Below are 23469 nucleotides of genomic sequence, written 5' to 3' on the forward strand. Positions count from 1 at the left end.
TTAAAAGTCTCTTAACTGTGGGCTCCACTAAAACAGTTTCTTCCTTCAAGAGGGAAAATATCAGGGCACGGTCACAATCAAAGCAAAAATCAATCTCCAACCGTCCAACGTCTGGGATCCAACTCACGATCTTCTGGGCTCCTCCAAGGGCTTGGGTCACTTCTCCAGCCATGCCCTTTGTAGCACACACGTCGTCCTCTGGGCTCCAGATGCCTGTACTCCACTGCTGCTGCTGCTCTAGGTGGTCATCTCATGGTACTGGCATCTCCAAAACACTGCATGACCCCTTCAGTCCTGGGCCGTCAACTGCAACTGAGGCTGCACCTTCACCAATGGCCTTCCATGGCCTCTCACAGTGCCGAGCCTGAGCTGCTCTGTGTGACCCCTTCATGCCTTCAAAACCAGTACTACCTGGGTGACCCTTACACATTACCAAGTCCTGCTGCAGCACAAGGTACAACCTTGCCTATCTCTGGAACACAGCCTCTTTGTGCTTTCAGAAAACACTTCCCAGAAGATGTCACTTCAACGATGCTGGTCTCTTCTTAATCACCGCTAATTTCTTAGCTCCAGTTAACCAGCATCAATAGTCCCAGTAATGCAAAGTTTTTGCTTTAGTAGTTCTGGTATCTTGTTAATCACAGCTGATTCTTCAGCCCCAGCTAACCAGAACTACAGAATCTTCACAATAAAAACAGCAATGGCCCTGAAAGGAGTCTTTAATTTTCCCTCTGAAATTTCACAAACCAGACCTCCATCTTCTGCACTATTCTCAACATTATCTTCCAAGCTCCTACACAACATCTGACAGAGCTCTTAACAATGAATGGATCTTCAAGCCCAAAGTTCCAAAGTCCTTCCACAGTCCTCCCCAAAACATGGTCAGGTTGTCACAGGAAAACCCCACTCCCAGTACCAATTTGTCTTAGTCAGGGTTTCTATTCCTGCACAAACATCATGACCAAGAAGCAAGTTGGGGAGGAAAGGGTTTATTCGGCTTACACTTCCATACTGCTGTTCATCACCAAAGGAAGTCAGGACTGGAACTCAAGCAGGTCAGAAAGCAGGAGCTGATGCAGAGGCCATGGTGGAATGTTCTTTACTGGCTTGCCTCCCCTGGCTTGCTCAGCCTACTCCCTTATAGAACCCAAGACTACCAGCCCAGGGATGGTCCCACCCACAAGGGGCCTTTCCCCCTTGATCACTAATTGAGAAAATGCCTTACAGTTGGATCTCATGGAGGCATTTCCTCAACTGAAGCTCCTTTCTCTGTGATAACTCCAGCTGTGTCAAGTTGACACAAAAATAGCCAGTACACTTAGCAAGCTTAGAAAGGAAAAATACAAATTGTATGGTTCAAGAATTAAAGGGGCACCAGGACATGGAATGGAGCTGTTTTCAAGGAAATAATCAGACTAAAGATATTAAATGGAATAAAGGGAATGGTGACCTGAAGGCAAGATTCCACCCAATTAAGCTTTCATATTGTGAAAAGGAATTAAAGAAAGCTTAGGGCCAGGCATGGTGGTACATGCCTTTAATCCCAGCATTCAGGAAACAAAGTCATTCAGATCTCTGAGTTCAAGGGCAGTCTAGAAAGCAAGTTTCAGAACAGCCATGCTTATGCATCAAAGGAGTTGGAAAACAGAAAGCTGATGGTAATATAAAAGAACAAGGGAGCCATGTTCCAGCCTTAGCAAGCAGCAGAACTCTGCAGCTTCAGTCATGTAGCTCTGGTTTTAGAGTCAAGAGTAGAAGGGGTTACTGGGAGAATTGATAGTGGTTATCTGAAGCCAAGAAATTAGCAGTGATTAAGAAGTATGGCAGAACTTTCCCTCATGAGTAAAGATTACAAGGACCAATCACTAGGCAAGTAAGCAGGACTTCCAGGTCAGAGAGAGGAAGAGGGAATGCGAGAGAAAGGAACTTCCTTTTGGATGGTGGGAGCAAGGAAGGCAGACAGAATGTAGGAAGCCAGAGGCTGTCAGTTTGATCCTGGTGGATCTGCCACTTGAGGATTTAACATAGATTAGTTTACAAATTAGGGTGCTAGTTTCTGCACCCAGCGATTATGTTAAATGTTGATTCTAAAGTAAGATTGCTTGGTGTTTTCCTTCACAAAGCGACTCAACTGGGTTCCAGAGAAAGGTATGGAGGCAGAGTGTGGTGTGCAAAAATACACTCCAGTCAGCTGCAGGAATTTGGAAGCATGGGACAGGTGTGGCAACAGCCAGCCATGGGAACTTAGCAAGCCAGGTGGAGAGAGTGACTTTGGTGCTCTGAAGAGGCAGAACCAACCTTGGTGAGACAGGTCCTGGCTAAAAGGAAAGAATATGGTCTTGACCAGTCCCCCAGGGTTGAAGACAGACTGAGGCTGCTGGCCAGTGTGGTGTTAGTGTGGGTTGCTTTTTAATATTTTATGCAACAAAGAAGAGGGCCTTATCTGGCATCAATGGGAGGAGAGGCCCTTGGTCCTGTGAAGGCTCAATGCCGGGGTGGAAGGAGTGGGGGGTGAGAATGCTAGGGCCTTGAGACAAGAGTGGGTGGGTGGGTGGGGCAGCATCCTCATAGAAGCACAGGGAGGCTGAATGGGATAGAGAATTTGCAGAGGGGAAACCCAAGAAAGGAGATGACATTTGAAATTTAAATAAATAAAATATCCAATTAAAAAGCAAGAAGAGACTAGCATCACTGAGGTAAAATCTTCTGGGAAGTGTTAACTGAGAGCACAATGAAGCTGAGGTCCAGAGACAGGCCTCATGCTGGCAGCCAGACTTGATAATATTTAAGTATCAGGAGCTGTTGCTTGGCACTGTGAGAAGCCAGAAAAGGTTATTAATGATGATATAGCCTCAGTTGTAGCTGAAATCCCAGGACTGAAAGGGTTGAGGCTTGGCACCATGAAGAGAGCCTATGAGAGGCTATTGGTGAAGCCTAGTTGCATCGGAAGACCCCAGTGTATTGGAGATGCCAGTACCATGGAATGATCACCAAGAACAGCAGCAGCAGTATAGTGGATCAACTTGAGCTTAAAGTGCTACAGAGGGCAGAGCTGAAAAAGTGATGTCAGCCCTTAGGAGGAGCTTAGAAGTTGTGTGTGGATCCCAGACATTGAAACAAGAAGCTGTAACATTGAAGTTGCCTTGAAGACCCCAAAATTTTCAATTTTCAAGATGCTTGCTAATGGGGAGTGGAACTAGCCCAGGAAAAGAAGTTTGTTGCAGTCAACAAAGATGAAAAAACAAAAAGAGTTGAAGATCTGAAGATCGCTTTGACATCAGACATGGAGATGCAGAATTTGGAGTTTGATTAGCTGGTGTTTGGTGTTGATTTGGTCCAGCATTTTCTTGTTATGATATTTTGGAATGATAGTGTGTATATCCTGTGCCATGATGTATTGGAAGTATATTGTTTGTTTGTTTGTTGACTTGATAGGAAATTACAGTTAAGAGACTGAATGAATCTCAGAAGAAATTTTGAACTTTGTACTTTAAACATTGTTAAGACTATGGGGACTTTTGGAGAAGGACTAAATGCATTTTACATTATGTTATGGGGACCATGGACTGGAATGGATGGTTTGAATAGGTATGCACCCCCTAGATTCATGTGTTTGAATGCTTGGCCATAGGGAGTGGCAGTATTAGGAGTGAGGCCTTATAGGAAGAGATGTGGCCTTATTGGAGGAAGTGTATCACTGTGCCGGTGTTCTTTGAGATCTCCTATGCTCAGGCTGCTCCCAGTATGGAATCTAGCCTCTTCCTTGCTGTCTGTGGTTCAAGATGTAGAACTCTTAACTCCCCCAGTACCATGTCTGCCTGCTCACTGACATGTTTACTGCCATGGTGATAATGGACTAAAACTCTGAAACTGCAAGCTAACCCCAATCAAATATTTTCCTTTATAAGAGTTGTTATGGTCATAGTGTCTTTCACAGCAATGGAAACCTTAACAAAGACAGCTACAAAAACAAAAATCAAAATAAGCAAAAGACCAATAAGACAAAAAAGGTCAATAAGATAAAAAAGGTCAAAACCAAATAAAATATCTACAATACACACACATACACACACACACCATGGAGTTTGTTTTATATTGGCCAATTCTTAACATAGGACCTACCCTAGAATGTGGTTGATATACCCAGTGGTACTCTATTAGGTAAAATAGATTTTGATTTTACTGGTATGTATAAATTGCAAATAGCTTCTTGGTTAGGGTGAAACCTTCCCCCTGTAAGTGCTGGAATCACATCTAGCTTAAATCTTTGTAGATCTTGTGCATGCTGCCAGTCTCTATGGGTTCATATTTTTAACAGTTGTTTGTAAGGTACTGTTTCCTTGGAATCACTCACTATCTCTAGCTCTTACAATCTTTCCACCTCTTCTTCCACACAGACACATAAGCATTTAAAGGTGGGTTTTGATGAAGACATCCTATTTAGGACTGACTGCTCCAAAATCTCTTATGCTTTGCACATTGTTCATGTTCAGGTTTCTGTATTAATACCCATCTATGCAAGAAGAACCTTCTCTGATGAGGGTTGAATGAGACACTAATCTACAGGTATAGCAATATGAGACAAAGTCATTTTATTGCTATATTCCTTTAGCAAAATAATTCAACTAGGTTTTCCTCAAGACCTATGGCATATTTAGTGTCATGTTTTTTTTTTCCAACTTTAACAGTATCCTATTTGGGTTCCATCTTATGGAGAGGGTCTTAAACCCAATCAAAAGTGGTTGACTACTCTCAGAATATTTATGCCACTACTTTATGAGGTCACTGTTTTAAATTCTAAGATTTGTACCTAGTTGAAATTTGTGTTTACCTTTCTCCTCAAATAGTGTGCAGACTATATTTCAGAAGCATATCTGTAGGGGTAACATTTCTAGTTAGGCTCCAATCAACGTCTCTGTGTTCAATTACAAAAGTAAGTTGTGCCTTCAGCAATGGGGCCTTACCATCAGGTTGTAGAGAGCAACCTATTGGCCTTAGCAATTGCCTGTGATATTTGATGGGAGCACTTTGGCCAATGACTCAGTAAGATGTTATCATTTCTGACACTGGAGGCTTTCTTAGGTGTCGAAATATATCTAGTTGAGGAACTGTCACCCCTATTATTTGATGACTTAATTTAGATTCTTGTCATATATAAGTATATGATTTACAAGCCTTCTACAGTACTATGCTGGGGCTCTCCAGCTGTTGACAGGGTAGCCTGAGAGGAGAAACAGAGTCAGCTAGGAAGGAATGAGTCAGGTACAGGGGAATCTTGCAGCTCTGGCTGACTAGCAATTCAGGTTTCACTGAACAAAGTCAAATTAATGATTATCCAAGAAGTACAGATTATATCATTTTGTCTCTGGAGATGTGTGTGATTTTTCATTCCATGTCCAGGGTTATGATTTGAGTCACAATTAGAAAGCACAAATAGAACCAATTTTATTTTTATTATTAGCCCATAACTTCAGTTCAAAAATCTAAATAATGTCTCTGCCAAAGTCAACACATTTATTATATGACACCCTTCTTTGAGGGGGCAGTATTTGCAGTTTAAAAGCACTCCAGACAAACAGAAAATATCTGAATGGGTCTTTTTATGAATAACAGATACTAATATCTAACTCCATTTACTATATCACTCCATCATCTATGCTAGAATGTAGGGAGAGTTTATTTTAGTCAATGTATCCTTTTTGTTAGTCTATCTAATTTACTGAGTTCTATTCCTTCAGGGGTATATCCTCTATAACCCCCTACCTTTAAACTTCATTTTCAGATAGCTCTAAGCATACTGTAAAGGGAGGCTTAGAATCTGTTACTAACTCTCCTGGTCAGTCATAGTTTGTCAATTGTCTCTGTATAGCCTGTACCAATTATATTGTTTGAGTTTGCCTAGGGGCAGATACCACAAGAAGATTCCTGGAGTCGTGGCCTCATTTAGAAATTCCTAGCTTAAGGCTTATGTATCACAATCTCCAGAGCATAAGAAGACTGCCAAATAGGGACAGATGGGTTATTATTCTTAAAAACAGAAGGAATAATAAACTTTGGACTTCTCCTAAAAAATGATTCAGACATATTTTTTCTTGGGAAAAAGAAACATAAATTGAATCATAATGCAGAAATTCCCTAAGAATGTAGCATACAGAGACCAAAACCTAAAAGTGAGAGAAACAGAATGACAGTGATCACAACCTGTGGCTCAGCTTTTCAGAACCTGTGTCAAACAGTTGTTCTGGCTTCACAACTTTTGCCATTTCCAGTGGATATGACTGTACTAGTGGTAGGTTTCCATATCATTTTTCAATGGTCTTTAGAGTTAGTTGTCCCTCCCCATATTCCTGCTTTGCTCTTCTTTCCTGTCCTCCTCGCCTATTTCTTTATCATTCCACAACATTATATTCTATTTCCACTTCCTTGGAGATCCAAATCCCCTCCCTACTCCTACCTGGTCCCTTGCTAGGTAACTAACTTCAGTAATAACTCAGGTTGTAGTAACCACTTTCAAAGATTAAAATCTAATATCCACACATAAGAGAAAATATATAATATTTGTCTTGTTCAATATAATTATAATTTTTCATAGATCCATTCATTTACTTGAAAATTTCATAATTTCATTTTTCCAAACAGCTGAATAATATTTCATTTTATAAATGTACCACATTTTCAATATTCATTCTTCAGCTGATGAACATATAGGCTGTTTCCAATTTCTGGCTCTTATGAATAGAGGAGCTGTGAACATGGATGAGAAAAAAATCTCTATAGTAGATTTAGAGTCCTTTTGGTATGTGCCCAAGAGTGGTATAGCTGGCTCTTGAGATAAATCGATTCTCAACTTCTTGCAGAACCTGCCCACTGATTTCTGAAGTGCTTCATGGATTTGTACTCTCCTCAGGTATAAATAAGTGGCCCGTTTTCTTCACATCCTTGTCAGCATGTGCTATCATTTTATTGATCTGGTCCATTTTGATTGATGTATGATGAAACCTCAAAGTAGTCTTGATTTGCATTTCCCTGCTGGTTAATAATGTTGAGCATCTCTTTAAGTGTTTCTCAGCCATTTGTTTAATCTTTTTAGAATTTTCTACCCCAGTTTTGAGTTGGGTTATTAGTTTACTTGATATCTACTCCTTTTAGTTCTTTATGTATTTTAGATATTAGTCCTTGTGGTGGCTTGAATAAAAGTTGCCCTCATAGGCCCATAAGGAGTGGCACTATTAGGAAGTAATGCCTTCTTGAACTAGGTATTGCCTTGTTGGAGAAAGTATGTCAAATTCTCTTCCTGTTGCCTGCTGATCTGGATGTAGAACTGTCAGCTCCTTTTCCAGAACCATGCTTGCCTGACATGCTTCGTGCCATAATGATAATGGACTAAATATCTGAAACTATAAGCCAGCAACAGTTCAATGTTTTCCTTTATAAGAGTTGCCATGGTCCTGGTGTCTCTTCACAGAAAAAAAAAAAAAAAAAAAAGAACACCCTAAGACAGTACTCTATAGGATGTGTAGTTGGCAAATCTTTTCCCACTAACCAGCCTGACACTTTGTCTAAATGACAATGTCCTTTGCTATTTAGAAGCTTTTCATTTTCATGAGGTGCCATTTACTAATTGTTGTTTTTAATTTTTGTACTATCAGTATCCTATTCAGAAAGTCTTTTCTTGTGCCAATGAATTCAAGTCTATTCCTCACTTTGTTTTCCAGCATATTAAAAGAATCTGGTCTTACTTTGAGGTCCTTGACACCTTTGGAGTAAAGTTTTCTGCAGTGGGTGTGATAGATGTATTTCTCCTTTCATTCTTGTACCAACCAGTTTGACCAACACCATTGTTTGAAGATACTTGGTTCGTTTTTTTGGTTTTTTTGGTTTTTGTTTTTTGGGGTTTTTTTGCATGATTTGGGGTTCTTGGATGAAAAAATATGATACCCATATGTGTATAGAATTATGTCATGATCTATTTGTGTCTTCAATTCAGTTCAACATCTTTTTTCATACCAATACCAGGATTTTTTGATTGCTATAGCTCTGTAATATAACTTAAGATTGGTTCTTTTATTATTCAGGATTCTTATAATTATCCTGAACTTTTGTGTTTCAATATGAGGCTGAAAATTGTCCTTTTGATTTTTATAAGGAATTGTGTTGGATTTTTGATGGATGTTGCACTGAATCTGTAGATTTCTTTTGATGGAATGGTCGTTTTTACTAAGTTAATTTTAAACAATCCACGAGCATGTAATGTCTATACATCCTCTGATATCTTCTTCAATTTCTTTATTCAATTTCTTAAACTCTTTCACTTGCTTGGTTAGAATTATCCAAGATATGTTTTTCTTGAGACTACTGCAAAAGATACAGTTTCCCTTGTTTTTCTCAGTGTGTTGGTCGTATGTAGGAAGACTGATAATTACTGTGTAGTAATTTTCTATCTTACTTCATGTGTGTCCCACACTTGTATCCTTAAAATATTTATCTTCTGTAGAAATTTCCTGGTGGAATTTTTAGAGTCTTTAGTAAAGATTCTTTGATATATTCCTTTCATATTTTTATCTTCTTGATCTATTTCACTTATCTTATTATTCTAGATAAGCTGAACAGAGGAGGACTGAGAAAAGTGTGAGGAACAGAAACACCTAGTAAGAGAAATAATGATGGAGACTGCAATCCCATTCTCATTAAAATAGTAAGATCTCCTTAGCAGCAAGAGAAAATGTCTGCTCCAGCTATCTGGTATTCTAGAAACCGAGATGGATAAAGATTAAAGAAACTTCTAGAGATCAACACTTTAAATTTGTGAAAAAACTATCATGAAAGTATGACTGTGGTGGTGATTTCATTTTTGCAGATGTGGGAACAAATTATATTATTTTTTTAAAATGTTAATTAAGGGGGTCACCTTGGGCGCTGAGTCAGCGGACACCCCGAAGTTCCCCTAGAGGACTCTCCACACGATATTAGGACCACCGGTGAGTGGACACAACTTCTGTTCCAATTCAATCGTGAGGGACCTGAGACAGCATTAGAGAAGCAGGAAACCCAGCCTGACCAGGGTCACAAGTCCCTTCTGGTCAACACCAGCACTGGGTCACCTTGGGAGAGGAGTCGGTGGACACCCCCAAGGTCCCTAGAGGACAGCTTCTGAGACAGACCCCATTTCGGGATCAAGACATCTGGACACGTTCCCTGCCAGAGGAGAGGTCTGTTCTGCCAGGGAGGGCTTTACCAGAGCACCTGAGGGAGCCATCTTGGTTCCCGGATCCTTACAAGACTAGTCTATACAGGTGAGAGTGTGGACTACAGAAGCTGACAGCTTCTGTGACAGGCCAAAGCAACACAGCTTCTGGGACAGGTCCTGTTTCGGACCTTCATCTTCTGCCAGGAGGGAGGTCCAAATGCCAGATATCTGTGTGCCTTCCCTGCAAGAGGAGAGCTTGCCTGCAGAGAGTGCTCTGACCACTGAAACTCAGAGGAGAGACCTAGTCTCCCAGGTCTGCTGATAGAGGCTAACAGAATCAAGAGAGGAACAATGTCTAAACAGAGACAACTATAACAACTAACTCCAGAGATTACCTACCAGATGGCAAAAGGTGAACGTAAGAATCTTACTAACAGAAAGCAAGACCACTCACAATCATCATAACACAGCACCCCCCCCCCCCTCGCCCAGACCTGGGAACCCCAACACACCCGAAAAGCTAGACCCAGATTTAAAAGCATAACTCATGATGATGGTAGAGGACATTAAGAAGGACTTTAATAACTCACTTAAAGAAATACATGAGAACACTGCTAAAGAGTTACAAGTCCTTATAGAAAAATAGGAAAACACATCCAAACAGGTGATGGAAATGAGCAAAACCATACTAGACCTAAAAAGGGAAGTAGACATAATAAAGAAAACCCAAAGTGAGGCAACACTGGAGATAAAAACCCTAGGAAAGAAATCTGGAACCATAGATGCGAGCATCAGCAACAGAATACAAGAGATGGAAGAGATAATCGCAGGTGCAAAAGATTCCATACAGAACATCAGCACAACAATCAAAGAAAATGCAACATGCAAAAAGATCCTAACTCAAAACATCCAGGAAATCCAGGACACAATGAGAAGACCAAACCTACAGATAATAGGAGTAGAAGAGAATGAAGATTTTCAACTCAAAGTGCCAGCAAATATCTTCAACAAAATTGTAGAAGAAAACTTCACAAACCTAAAGAAAGAGATGCCCATGAACACACAAGACGCCCACAGAACGTCAAATAGACTGGAACAGTAAAAAAATTCCTCCCAACACATAATAATCAGAACAGCAAATGCACTAAATAAAGAGAGAATATTAAAAGCAGTAAGGGAAAAAGGTCAAGGAACATATAAAGGCAGGCCTATCAGAATTACACCAGATCTTTCACCAAAGATTATGAGAGCCAGAAGATCCCCCGATCTTCTGGGGGACAGATGTTATACAGACACCTTAGAACACAATGCCAGCCCAGGCTACTATAAACAGCCAAACTTTCAATTACCATAGATTAAGAACCAAAGTATTCCACGACACAACCAAATTCACACATTATCTCTCCATGAATCCAGCCCTTCAAAGAATAATAAAAGAAAAAAAAAACCAATACAAGGACAGAAACCAATCCTTCAACAAACCTAAAAGAAGACAGCCACAAGAAAAGAATGTCAACTCTAACAACAAAAATAAAAGGAAGCAACAATTACTTTTCCTTAATATCTCTTAATATCAATGGACTCAATTTCCCAATAAAAAGATATAGACTAACAGACTGGCTACACAAGAAAGAAATTAAAGACTTTTAGAGTTTAATGAAAATGAAGCCACAACATACCCAAACTTATGGGACACAATGAAAGCATTTCTGAGAGTAAAACTCATAGCTCTGAGAGCCTCCAAAAAGAAATTAGAGAGAACACACACAAGAAGATTGACAACACACCTAAAAGCTCTAAAACAAAAGGAAGCAAATTCACCCAAGAGGAGTAGACTGCAGGAAATAATCAAACTCAGGGGGGAAATCAACCGAGTGGAAAAAAGAAGAGCTATACAAAGAATCAACCAAATGAGGAGCTGGTTCTTTGAGAAAATCAACCTAGGTAAACCCTTAGCCAGACTCATTAGAAGGCACAGGGACAGCATCCTAATTAACAAAATCAGAAATGAAAAGGGAGACATAACAACAGGTCTTGAAGAAATCCAAAACAACATCAGACCCTTCTACAAAAGGCTATACTCAACAAAACTGGAGAACCTGGATGAAATGGACAAATTTCTAGACAGATACCAGGTACCAAAGTTAAATCAGGATCAAGGTAACTATGAAAACAATCCTATATCCCCTAAAGAAATAGAAGCAGTCATTAATAGTCTCCCAACCAAAAAAAAGCTCAGGACCAGATGGGTTTAGTGCAGAGTTCTATCAGACCTTCAAAGAAGACCTAATTCCAGTTCGTCACAAACTATTCCACAAAATAGAAGCAGAAGGTACTCTACCCAATTCATTCTATGAAGCCACAATTACTCTGATATCTAAACCTCAGAAAGACACAACAAAGATAGAGAACTTCAGACCAATTTCCCTTATGAATATCAATGCAAAAATACTGAATAAAATCCTTGCTAACTGAATCCAAGAACACATCAAAACAATCATCCATCCTGACCAAGTAGGGTTCATTCCAGGGATGCAGGGATGGTTTAATATACGGAAATCCATCAAGGTAATCCACTATATAAACAAACTCAAACACAAAATCCACATGATCATCTCGTTAGATGCTGAGAAAGCATTTGACAAAATCCAACACTCATTCATGATAAAAGTCTTGGAAAGATCAGGAAGTCAAGGCCCATACTGAAACATGGTAAAAGCAATCTACAGCAAACCAGTAGCCAACATCAAAGTAAATGGTGAGAAGCTTGAAACAATCCCACTAAAATCAGGGACTAGACAAGGCTGCCCACTTCCTACCTATTCAACATAGTACTTGAAGTCCTAGCAAGAACAATTTGACAACAAAAGGAGATGAAGGGAATACAAATTGGAAAGGAAGAAGTCAAAATATCACTTTTTGCAGATGATATAATAGTATATATAAGTGACCCTAAAAATTCCACCAGAGAACTCCTAAGCCTGATAAACAGCTTCAGAGAAGTAGCTGGATGTAAAATTAATTCAAAGAAGTCAATGGCCTTTCTGTACACAAAGGATAAAAAGGCTGAGAAAGAAATTAGGGAAACAACACCCTTCTCAATAATCACAAATAATATAAAATATCTTGGTGTGACTCTAACTAAGGAAGTGAAAGATCTGTATGACAAGAACTTCAAGTCTCTAAAGAAAGAAATGAAGATCGCAGAAGATGGAAAGATCTCCCATGCTCATGGATTGGCAGGATCAATATATTAAAAATGGCTATCTTGCCAAAAGCAATCTACAGATTCAATGCAATCCCCATCAAAATTCCAACTCAATTCTTCAACAAATTAGAAAGGGCAATCTGTAAATTCATCTGGAATAACAAAAAAACCTAGGATAGCAAAAACTCTTCTCAAGGATAAAAGAACCTCTGGAGGAATCACCATGCCTGACCTAAAGCTGTACTACAGAGCAATTTTGATAAAAACTGCATGGTACTGGTATAACGACAGACAAGTAGACCAATGGAATAGAACTGAAGACCCAGAGATGAACCCACACACCTATGGTCACTTGATCTTTGACAAGGGAGTTAAAACCATCCAGTGGAAAAAAGACAAAATTTTCAACAAATGGTGCTGGCACAACTGGCTGTTACCATGTAGAAGAATGCGAATTGATACATTCCTATCTCCTTGTACTAAGGTCAAATCTAAGTGGATCAAGGAACTCCACATAAAACCAGAGACAGTGAAACTTATAGAGGAGAAAGTGGGGAAAAGCCTCGAAGACATGGCCACAGGGGGTAAATTCCTGAATAGAACAGCAATGGCTTGTGCTGCAAGATCGAGAATCAACAAATGGGATGTCATAAAATTGCAAAGCTTCTGTAAGGCAAAAGACACCATCAATAAGACCAAAAGACCAGCAACAGATTGGGAAAGGATCTTTACCTATCCTAAATCAGATAAGGGACTAATATCCTATATATATATAAAGAACTCAAGAAGGTGGACTCCAAAAAATCCAATAACCCAATTAAAAAATGGGGTTCAGAGCTTAACAAAGAATTCTCACCTGAGGAATACTGAATGGCTGAGAAGCATCTGAAAAGAATGTTCAGCATCCTTAATCATCAGGGAAATGCAAATCAAAACAACCCTGAGATTCCACCTCACACCAGTCAGAATGGCTAAGATGAAAAATTCAGGTGACAGCAGATGCTGGCGAGGATATGGAGAAAGAGGAACACTCCTCCATTTTTGGTGGGATTGCAAGCTTGTACAACCACTCTGGAAATCAGTCTGGTGGTTCCTCAGAAAATTGGACATAGTACTACCGGAGGATCCCTCAATACCTCTCCTGGGCATATATCCAGAAGATATCCCAACCGGTAAGAAGGACACATGCTCCACCATGTTCATAGCAGCCTTATTTATAATAGCCAGAAGTTGGAAAGAACCCAGATGTCCCTTAACAGAGGAATGGATACAGAAAATATGGTACATTTACACAATGGAGTACTACTCAGCTATGAAAAGTATGAATTTATGAAATTCCTAGGCAAATGGATTGACCTGGAACGCATCATCCTGAGTGAGGTAACCCAATCACAAAAGAACTCACATTATATATACTCCCTGATAAGTGGATATTAGCCCAGATACTTTGAATACCCAAGATATAAGATACAATTTGTGAAACTCATGAAACTGAAGAAGAACAAAGACCAAAGTGTGGACACTGTGCCCCTTCTTAGATTTGGGAACAAAACACCCATGGAAGGAGTTACAGAGACAAAGTTTGGAGCTGTGATGAAAGGATGGACCATCTAAAGACTGCCATATCCAGGGATCCATCCCATAATCAGCCTCCAAATGCTGACACCAATGCATACACATGCAAGATTTTGCTGAAAGGACCTAGATAGAGCTGTCTCTTGTGAGACTATGCTGGGACCTAGCAAACACAGAAGTGGATTCTCACAGTTAGCTATTGGATGGATCACAGGGCCCCCAATGGAGGAGCTAGAGAAAGTACCCAGGGAGCTTAAGGGATCTGCAACCCTATAGGTGGAACAACAATATGAACTAACCAGTACATCCCGGAGCTCGTGTCTCTAGCTGCATATGTATCAGAAGATGGCCTAGTAGGCCATCAGTGGAAAGAGAGGCCCATTGGTTGTGCAAACTTTATATGCCTCAGTATAAGGGGAAGGCCAGGGCCAAAAAATGGGAGTGTGTGGGTAGGGGAGTGGGGTGGGAGAGTATGGGGGACTTTTGGTATAGCACTGGAAATGTAAATGAAGAAAATAATAAGTAATGTTAGTACGAAGGGATGAAAATTCAAAGGATCTTGATGAGCTAACAATGAGAAAGGTAAAGCAATTGAATATAGTCTTACCAGGCAATAGTTAAATATGGTACCTAGTTCTTCTCAATCCAATGGCTATTTATTAGTAACTGACTCTGCCTTTTATCACAGGCATGGCTGAGAACTTGTTATCAATGAATAGGGTCTGCAAATCTGGCTATTTTAGAAATTTGCTAACCTTTACTATAGACATAAACAGCATACCACTGTAGACAGACAAATTTGCCCAAGTTGCCTCTGAATCCACTCCAGCATAAAATCATTTTTTCAATCCAGTTGTGGTGTTTGAGAAAGTCTGTTTTGGTTCAGTGGTAATTTACAGCTCAGGATGCAGCTAAGTTCTGCAACTTTGTTTCTGTGTCTTTCATAGGCAAGATCTTCTAACAGTGCCTCCTAGACCAAGGTTTTCTACCTTAATCTTGTCTCTTTCTTGATTTCTGATCAACAATCCAAAGACTAAGAAGGCATTTGACTTCCTGGACCAAATCTATTCTAAATAGTTTAGAGACTAGTTAACTAGGTCACTGAAGCTGAATTGAAATTGTCATATATGTACACACTTGTGACTCTACTCTGTAACTATCATGGATTCTATGCTAGGGCTGCCTCTATGAATTAGAACTTCCAAAGAGCCTAATACTTTACATTATCATAGCGAGACTGCTTTCACATAATGTCAGCCCCATTCAACTCACTCACACACACATATACATGCACACATATATAAGCACATACACTCACACACAAAGACATAATTGCTCTTCCTTCTCCTTCTCGATCATGACCCATCAATAAGGATGGCATAATCAATCTCTTCCACCATGCACATCACTCTTTATATGGCATAAATAAAGGTACAGTGATAATGTTGGTGACTATGGGCCCCCTACTAGTAGAAACAGATATTTTCCAGAGCTAGAGACAGCTGCTCTATTCTCGTATCTTGTCTAAGCTAATTGAGTCTTCGCTGATGATGTGACATATCATTGAGTATGACCTTTGCCTCTGTAACAAGATCCCCTTCATCTTCAAGAAAAAATGATGGATTACCTTTTAGTTTCCTTGGTTGCTCAGCTTTGAAAAAACATCTTGGTTGGGCCAACTTTTGACTCATCTACAGGAAAATAGTCCTCCTACTAAGACTTGCATCATGACCTAGACCTAGTTTGGGTATAACCATTGATGGGTCTGCCTGGACCTCATTTCTCCCCAAATTGTAGAAATATGTATATGTTGGGTTTCATTATTTTCTATGGTGCATGAATTAAAATTAAATTAAGATTTGGGCATTTAGTCCATGAAAAAATATTGTTGGGGTCCTTTTATGCGCTGGGCAAATGGAATACAATGAAAATTTCTGGGGGTTATAAAGAAATGATCTTGGATTCATGAGATTTACCAGCTGTTGAGGAGATGGACATAGATAGATGTGTATTATCACACATTTTGCTTACGGCACAAGGTCTAACATCTTTCTATCTCGGGAAATTAGAGCTACTTTCCTCACTATTGCCTTTTACCAGATATGGTCTATCCAGAATTCAACATTCTCTATTTTTTTTTTTACATCTTCTGAGTGCTGGATTAGTGTTAGGTACTGAAGATACCAGAGCCAAGGCAACAATGACCTATAACCAGGGTCCCATTCATCCTGGAGTGAAATCAGAGCTAGGAAGCAATAAAGGTATAAATTTTTCTGATTTCACTCTGCTTCTCAGTGCTGCTACACTCCTTCCAGCTTAGAAGCTGACTTTACAGGAAAATCAGTTGTACATATCTAAGCATTTGTACCTCTGTACTAACTGGGAAAAGTCAGCTTGCATTCCTCATGTCCCACGCTTCCTTTTCTAGATATCTTGGGGTGAATGAGGCCATTCATGTAACACCAGGAATAAGGTCAAGTCACATGTGAACCTGAACCATTGTGGGACCAAAAAGATGGCACAGTGGTTAAGAGCACATACTGCTCTTGCAGAAGACCTGAGATCAGTTCCCAACAGTCAGGTTGGGTGGTCCACAACTACCTGTAATTACAGTACAGAGATACCTACAGCCTCTTTGGGCACCTGTACCCACTTGCACAAACTCACACAGAGATCACATGCATAAAAATAGTTTAAAATAATAAAGATTAATCAATTTTAAGTGAACCAATATACCTGGATACATCTTTCTGCCATGACTCTGCACTCCTTGTGAAAAAGGTTATTCCTATCTTCAGGCCTAAATTTAAACATGACATACCCTCTAATCTGCCTCATATCTAGTGTCCGATGCCAGTAGGACTTGAACTCCAAAGTGGTAAAGTTGAGTTACAGCCCTGGCTTAAATTCCTTGAAGACCTTGGTTAAATGAGGATTCTTCATGCTCTGCCTCCCCAGCTCTGAGATTACAAGTATGTGTTGTCCTGCATGTTGAACATATTGTGTTGGTTTGAGTAAGAATGTCCTCACGTCATAGGCTCATATATCTGAATGCTTAGTCACCAGGGAGTAGCACTGATTGAGAAGGATTGGGAGGTATGGCCTTGTTGGAACGTGTGTCCCTGTTGGAATAAGTATGCCACTGGGAAAAGGTCTTCAGGATTTAAAAGCTCACATCAGGCCTAGTCTATCTCTGTCTGTGTGTCTCTCTGTCTCTCTCTGTATTTCTCTGTGTGTCTCTGTCTCTCTTTATCTTTTTCTTTGTCTCTCTCTCTCTGTGTCTCTCTTTCTGTCTCTCTCTCTCTGTCTCTGTGTGTCTCTGTGTCTCTCTCTCTGTCTCTCTGTCTGTCTCTGTCTGTCTCTGTCTGTCTCTGTCTGTCTGTCTGTCTCTGTCTCTCTCTCTCTCTCATCTTATGGATGAAGATATTACTCTTAGCTACTTCTCCAGCACCACACCTGCCTGCCACAATACTCCCTGCCTTGATAATGGACCAAGCCCATAAAACTGTAAACAAGCCCCCAATTAAAAACTGTATGAGTTGCTGAGTAAGTGTCTGTGGAGTAAATTAAGTCCTTTGGGTATATTCTATGACAGTGGTTTTCAATCTTCTTAATTCTGAGACCCTTTACTCTAATTCCTCAGGCTGTGATGATCCCCACCTATAAAAGTATTTTCTTGCTACTTAATGACTGTAATTTTGCAACTGTTATGAGTCATAATGTAAATATCTGTTTTCCAGTGGTCTATGGCCACTGTGAAAGGGAACAACAAGAGAGTTGTTCCCTACAGGTTGAAAACCACTGTAAAGAATGTCGTGACTGGGTCATATGGTAGATTTATTTTTATCTCTTTGAGAATTCTCCATAATGACTTTCATAATGGCTGCACACTTTGAAATCTTACCACCCATCCAACGTTTATTGTTCTTTATTTTATTGATCTCTGCCATTCTAACTTGGGGAAGATAAAGTATCAAAGTTATTTTGATTTCCATTTCTCTAAGTGCTGGAGACAGTGGATGTTTTTTGAAGTATTTCTTAGTCATTGTTTTTTGTTTCTGTTTTGTTTTGTTTTGTTTTTTGCTTGTTTTGTTTTAAATACTCTTTGTTCAGGTCCTAGCCCCACTTTTTTGAGTGGGTCACTTTTTTATTTTATTTATTTATTTATTTATTTTGGTTTTTTTCGAGACAGGGTTTCTCTATATAGCCCTGGCTGTTCTGGAACTCACTTTGTAGACCAGGCTGGCCTTGAACTCAGAAATCTGCCTGCCTCTGCCTCTGCCTCCCGAATGCTGGGATTAAAGCCGTGCACCACCACACCCGACGAGTGGGTCACTTTTTCAAAAAGTCCTTTCCTACTCCTATATCATGTAGGGTCCTGTCTATGTTTTCTTCTATCAGTTTCAGTGGTTCTGGTTTCACACTGGGGGCTTTGGTCCATTTGGAGTTAAGTTTGTTCAAGGTGATAGCTACAGGTCTAATTTCATTCTTCTACACGTGAACATCCCAGCACCATTTATTGAAGATACTTTCTTTTCTTCAGTTTATGTTTTTGACATCTTTGTCACATATTAAGTGGTTAAAGTTATATGTCCTTGTGTTTGGGTCTTCAATTTTGCTTCATTGGTCTACATGCCTGCAGTTGTGCCAGCATTATATTGTTTCTATTACTATGGCTTTGTGATATAGCTTAAGATATGGAATTATAATTCCTATAGCATAGTTTCTGCTCAGGATGTTTTTGATATCTAGTTCTCTTGTGATTCCATATGAGTTTTAAGATAATTTTATCTATTTCTGTGAAGAATGAGATGGGAATTTTGATTAGGATTGTAATGCATCTGCAAAAAGCTTTTGATGGAATTGTCATTTTCAAAATGTTATTCTACTAATCCATGAGCATGAGATGTCTTTCTATTCTCTTGGGTCTTTATCTCTTCTTCAGAGGTTTAATGTTTTCATTGTAGAGGTCCTTCACTTCTATAGTTAGGATTACTTCTGTATGTTTTACTTTCTTTGAGGCTAATGTGAATGGAAGTGTATCCACTTTCACTTCCTCTGTATGTTTGCTGTTAGTGTATAGATGTGAAGCCATCCCTACATTTCAGAGGTAGAGTCAACCTGGTTATAGTCTCTATTGTTTGAAGCTGTCTCTCACAAAACCTGAACCTCTCTAATACACCTAAACTGTCTAGTTGGGGATCTCATGTCCCTAACACCCTCCTGCCAATGCTAGAATTTGGAGTGTGTGCTTCCCTGCATTTATTTATTTATCTAGTGATCAAAACTTAGGTCTTCATGGTTATACTACAAGATTTTCACCAGGATGTTCTGGAACATGCTATATAGAAGAGGAAGACCTTGAACTTCTGATCCTCCTGCTGAAATTACAGGTGTGTTCCACCATAGTTGGTTTATGTGGTACTGGGAATCACTCAAACCGAGGGTTCTCCTGCATGTTACATCCCCAGACTTAAATTCACTGCTTTGTATGTCAACTTTTCTCCCTGTTGGCTGACCAGGCTTGCAACACCCTTTCGTATGTAGTGCCAAGGTGTAATAGTCTTCATGGTACACCCCTTCTGTGGTAGTATTAGCATCTGGCTTAATCCTCACAAATAACAGCTCCAACAACAAATGCACTGATAGTTACTGAAGCATTTTACTGAAAATTTCCAGGAGAGACAGGATGATATGTAGGAAATAGCTTTTCAAAATATCTGAACTTTTTTTTTTCTCTGAGAATTTACCTTCGGTGCGCACCACTGCCTCTCTTACCAGCTCTGCTATCATCACCTCTTTCTAGCCTCTTGCTGTTGAAAGGATGTGCAAGGAAATATAGTCTATATTTTTCTTGCTATGCAGGTATTTACACAGTATCTGCATTGTATTTGGGTGTATAAGTAACCCAAACATGGTTTCAAGCACATAGGAGGATTGCAGGATTGTGTAGGTGATGTGCCAGCACTGTGTGATTTGACATAAGAAACTGGAGCATCTCAGAACTTTTGTTATTTATGATAGGAAGGTGTCCTTGAATCAACCCACTGCAAATAACAAGGAAGAAGAAGATAGCTATCTCTGTGTGATGAAGACAGTTCTTACCATAAACTTACCATATTCATGATACCTTTTGTCTTGGACTTCTCCAAGTTTATAACAGCAAGGAAAGAAAGATCTGTTGTTTCAGCCACCAGTTTGTGGCATTCTACTCCAGAGTCACAAACTAACATACTGCTAGTAAATAACCAAGGCTTTGCCTTTTACGTGCATGTTTATCATCAGCTCCACAGCCTAGGAGTAAACCATAGTTTGGACCTTATTCTTCAGTGAAGAGACAAGTCCAGAAAGTATCTTTGTTTATCTAGGGTCCAAGAATGATGTTGGAATCTTGTGAAAGTAGACTCAAGACCCCATCTCTGGCTTGCCAAATCACTACATTGGAAGATAAGCAAATGAATTTTCATTTTAACTAGCTGCCAATTTTCAAATCTCCTCTCAAAAAGATTTTTCTTTCCTCAGGCAATCGTGACTGAGTGCCATGGACCAGGGGCTAAAATCAGACATCCATTCTCCCATAATTCCAGGGGCTATAGGTGGGAAACCAAGGCAGGGGCAGAGTTGGTTTCTTATAATGCCCATGTACTTGGTTTGGTGTGTTCAAATTCTTGTATCCTCATATGGGCTTCTCTCTTTGTGACCTAATTCATTCTCATAATGACAGCAGCTACCTGGGCTTAGGGCCCGTGTTAACATATTCATTTTACTTTGATCACTACTTTAAAACACCATCTCCAAACACAGAACTTTAATCTAGAAATATTGAGAGAACACAGTTCAGTTTTTATAAGAAATGTTAAACCAAAGTATGATTCTTAAGCCATTAAAGCCTAGTGAGATGCAAGTCATTTTCCTTTTCCTCCCGTTTGTTTTCTTTCTTTTTAAATCTGGCCTGAGACAGGAGTCCTTATTCCTGTTTCTAAACCTCTGAACCCGAAAAGGGCCTTTGGCAAGCCTTACATAGCTATGCCTAGCCTTTGTGCATGATGTGTGTCTGTGAGTAACATATGGCATATGATCTGATTACTTGTGAAGAAAAACTCTTGCCCTCACGTGTGTAAATCAGGTCCATCTGAATATCTCCTAGAGTTGTTATTAACCTCAAACCAAGGGGAAAGCTCACTTCTAGAAGGAACTAAAATTCACCAACTACTGAACACCATTTTGGTATTCTACCTTCTGATTGCCCAAGGCTGCTGTTCCCAGACTCACATTTTCCAATGCTCCTAAATATGAAGACATGTTTCCATGTAGCTCTATTCTGAAGCTAGGAAAGCACCGGTCATTCTGTGACACTACAAGGAACTCTGAGGGGTCCGAGAACAAGCTTGGAACACACAATATGAGTCACAACAATGAAGAATGTGTACAATATTTGTGAATGAATGAAGAGATCAAGAGAAAAAATACAAGAACAAAAGCACAAAAATATAGTCAAGTTTTAATCAAAAGACCTAAAGAAACTCAGTCATGAAAATTATGATCTTGACCAATATTACCCAACAATAGATTTCTAAGTCTATAGAAATTAAATGACATAGGCTGCCTGCTTGCAGATCTCCTTTACTCTCTTGGATCCCTCAGACAAACACCTCCCTGACTAACTACAGACCACACCTGCCAGAAGACCATGTAGGCTTCTCACCCTATACCCAGTGCCCCTTCCTTCCTCCTCACTCCATGCCAGCCCTCAACTAGGGTGGAAGCTCACTGCTGAAACACAAACCACACCAGCTACAAAAAGTTCAGACTACAACTCATGCAGAGACTCCCTGCTGGATCAGAAACCATACAGGCCTCCAGAACTCCTGTTTCCCACTTAAGTCAAGAACCGTACTCAACTGCCAGTTGCATAGGTGAGAAGACCAGAGAGAAACCAAAAAACAGAGGATAAAACACCATCCAACAAAGACAAGCCCAAAAATCAGTACCTAAATCTATAATTATGCCCAACTCAGATGCCTAAAAGCCAACATAATAAAACAATCAACTGCAGCCAGAGCCATATGTCACCATCAGACCCTGGTTCCTACTACAGAAAGCCCTGAGTATTCCAACACAGCAGAAGTAAAAGAAAAATACTTTAAAACGAACTTTATGAGGATGATAGAAATACTTGAAAAAACAAATCCCTTAAAGAAAGCCAAGAAAAAAACAACAGTTTATTGATACAAATAAAAGTGTTTAAGACAAGAAAATAGAAATAATATCAGTGTAGAACCAAAATAGAAATATGAACTGAGACAATTCTTCCCCCCACCCCCCACCAGATCACTCAAATATTTATTTCTTGGCTGGAAAGGAGAGGTAGAACAGGCAGTGGTTGGAGATAGCCCATATGTGCAGGGATTTCTGCTGGAACTGAGAGAATTCTAGAAATGGAAAATCTAGATGAGTGAACAAGAACAGACGTAAGCATCACAAACAGCATACAGGTATTGAGGAACTTCACATAAAAACAGAGACACTGAAACTTATAGAAGAGAAAGTGGGGAAAAGCCTTGAAGATATGGGCACAGGGGGAAAATTCCTGAATAGAACAGCAATGGCTTGCACTGTAAGATCGAGAATTGAGCCGGGCGTGGTGGCGCACGCCTTTAATCCCAGCACTCAGGAGGCAGAGGCAGGCAGATTTCTGAGTTCGAGGCCAGCCTAGTCTACAAAGTGAGTGCCAGGACAGCCAGGGCTACACAGAGAAACCCTGTCTCGAGAAAAAAAACAAAAAAAAAAAAAGAAAAGATCGAGAATTGACAAATGGGACCTCATGAAACTGTAAAGCTTCTGCAAGGCAAAAGACACCGTCAATAAGACAAAAAGACCACCAACAGATTGGGAAAGGATCTTTACCTATCCTAAATCAGATAGGGGACTAATATCCAATATATATAAAGAACTCAAGAAGGTGGACTCCAGAAAATCAAATAACCCCATTAAAAAATGGGGCTCAGAACTGAACAAAGAATTCTCACCTGAGGAATACCAAATGGCAGAGAAGCACCTGAAAAAATGCTCAACATCCTTACTCATCAGGGAAATGCAAATCAAAACAACCCTGAGATTCCATCTCACACCAGTCAGAATGGCTAAGATCAAAAATTCAGGTGACAGCAGATGCTGGCGAGGATGTGGAGAAAGAGGAACACTCCTCCATTGTTGGTGGGATTGCAATCTTGTACAACCACTCTGGAAATCAGTCTGGCGGTTCCTCAGAAAATTGGACATGGTACTACCGGAAGATCCCACAATACTTCTCCTGGGCATATATCCAGAAGATGTTCCAACCGGTAAGAAGGACACATGCTCCAATATGTTCATAGCAGCCTTATTTATAATAGCCAGAAGCTGGAAAAAACCCAGATGCCCCTCAACAGAGGAATGGATACAGAAAATATCGTACATTTACACAAAGGAGTACTACTCAGCTATCAAAAAGAGTGAA

The sequence above is a fragment of the Mus caroli genome, unplaced genomic scaffold (assembly GCF_978045245.1).
Source record: "Mus caroli unplaced genomic scaffold, Mus_caroli_1 scaffold_5, whole genome shotgun sequence".
NCBI lineage: Eukaryota > Metazoa > Chordata > Mammalia > Rodentia > Muridae > Mus > Mus caroli.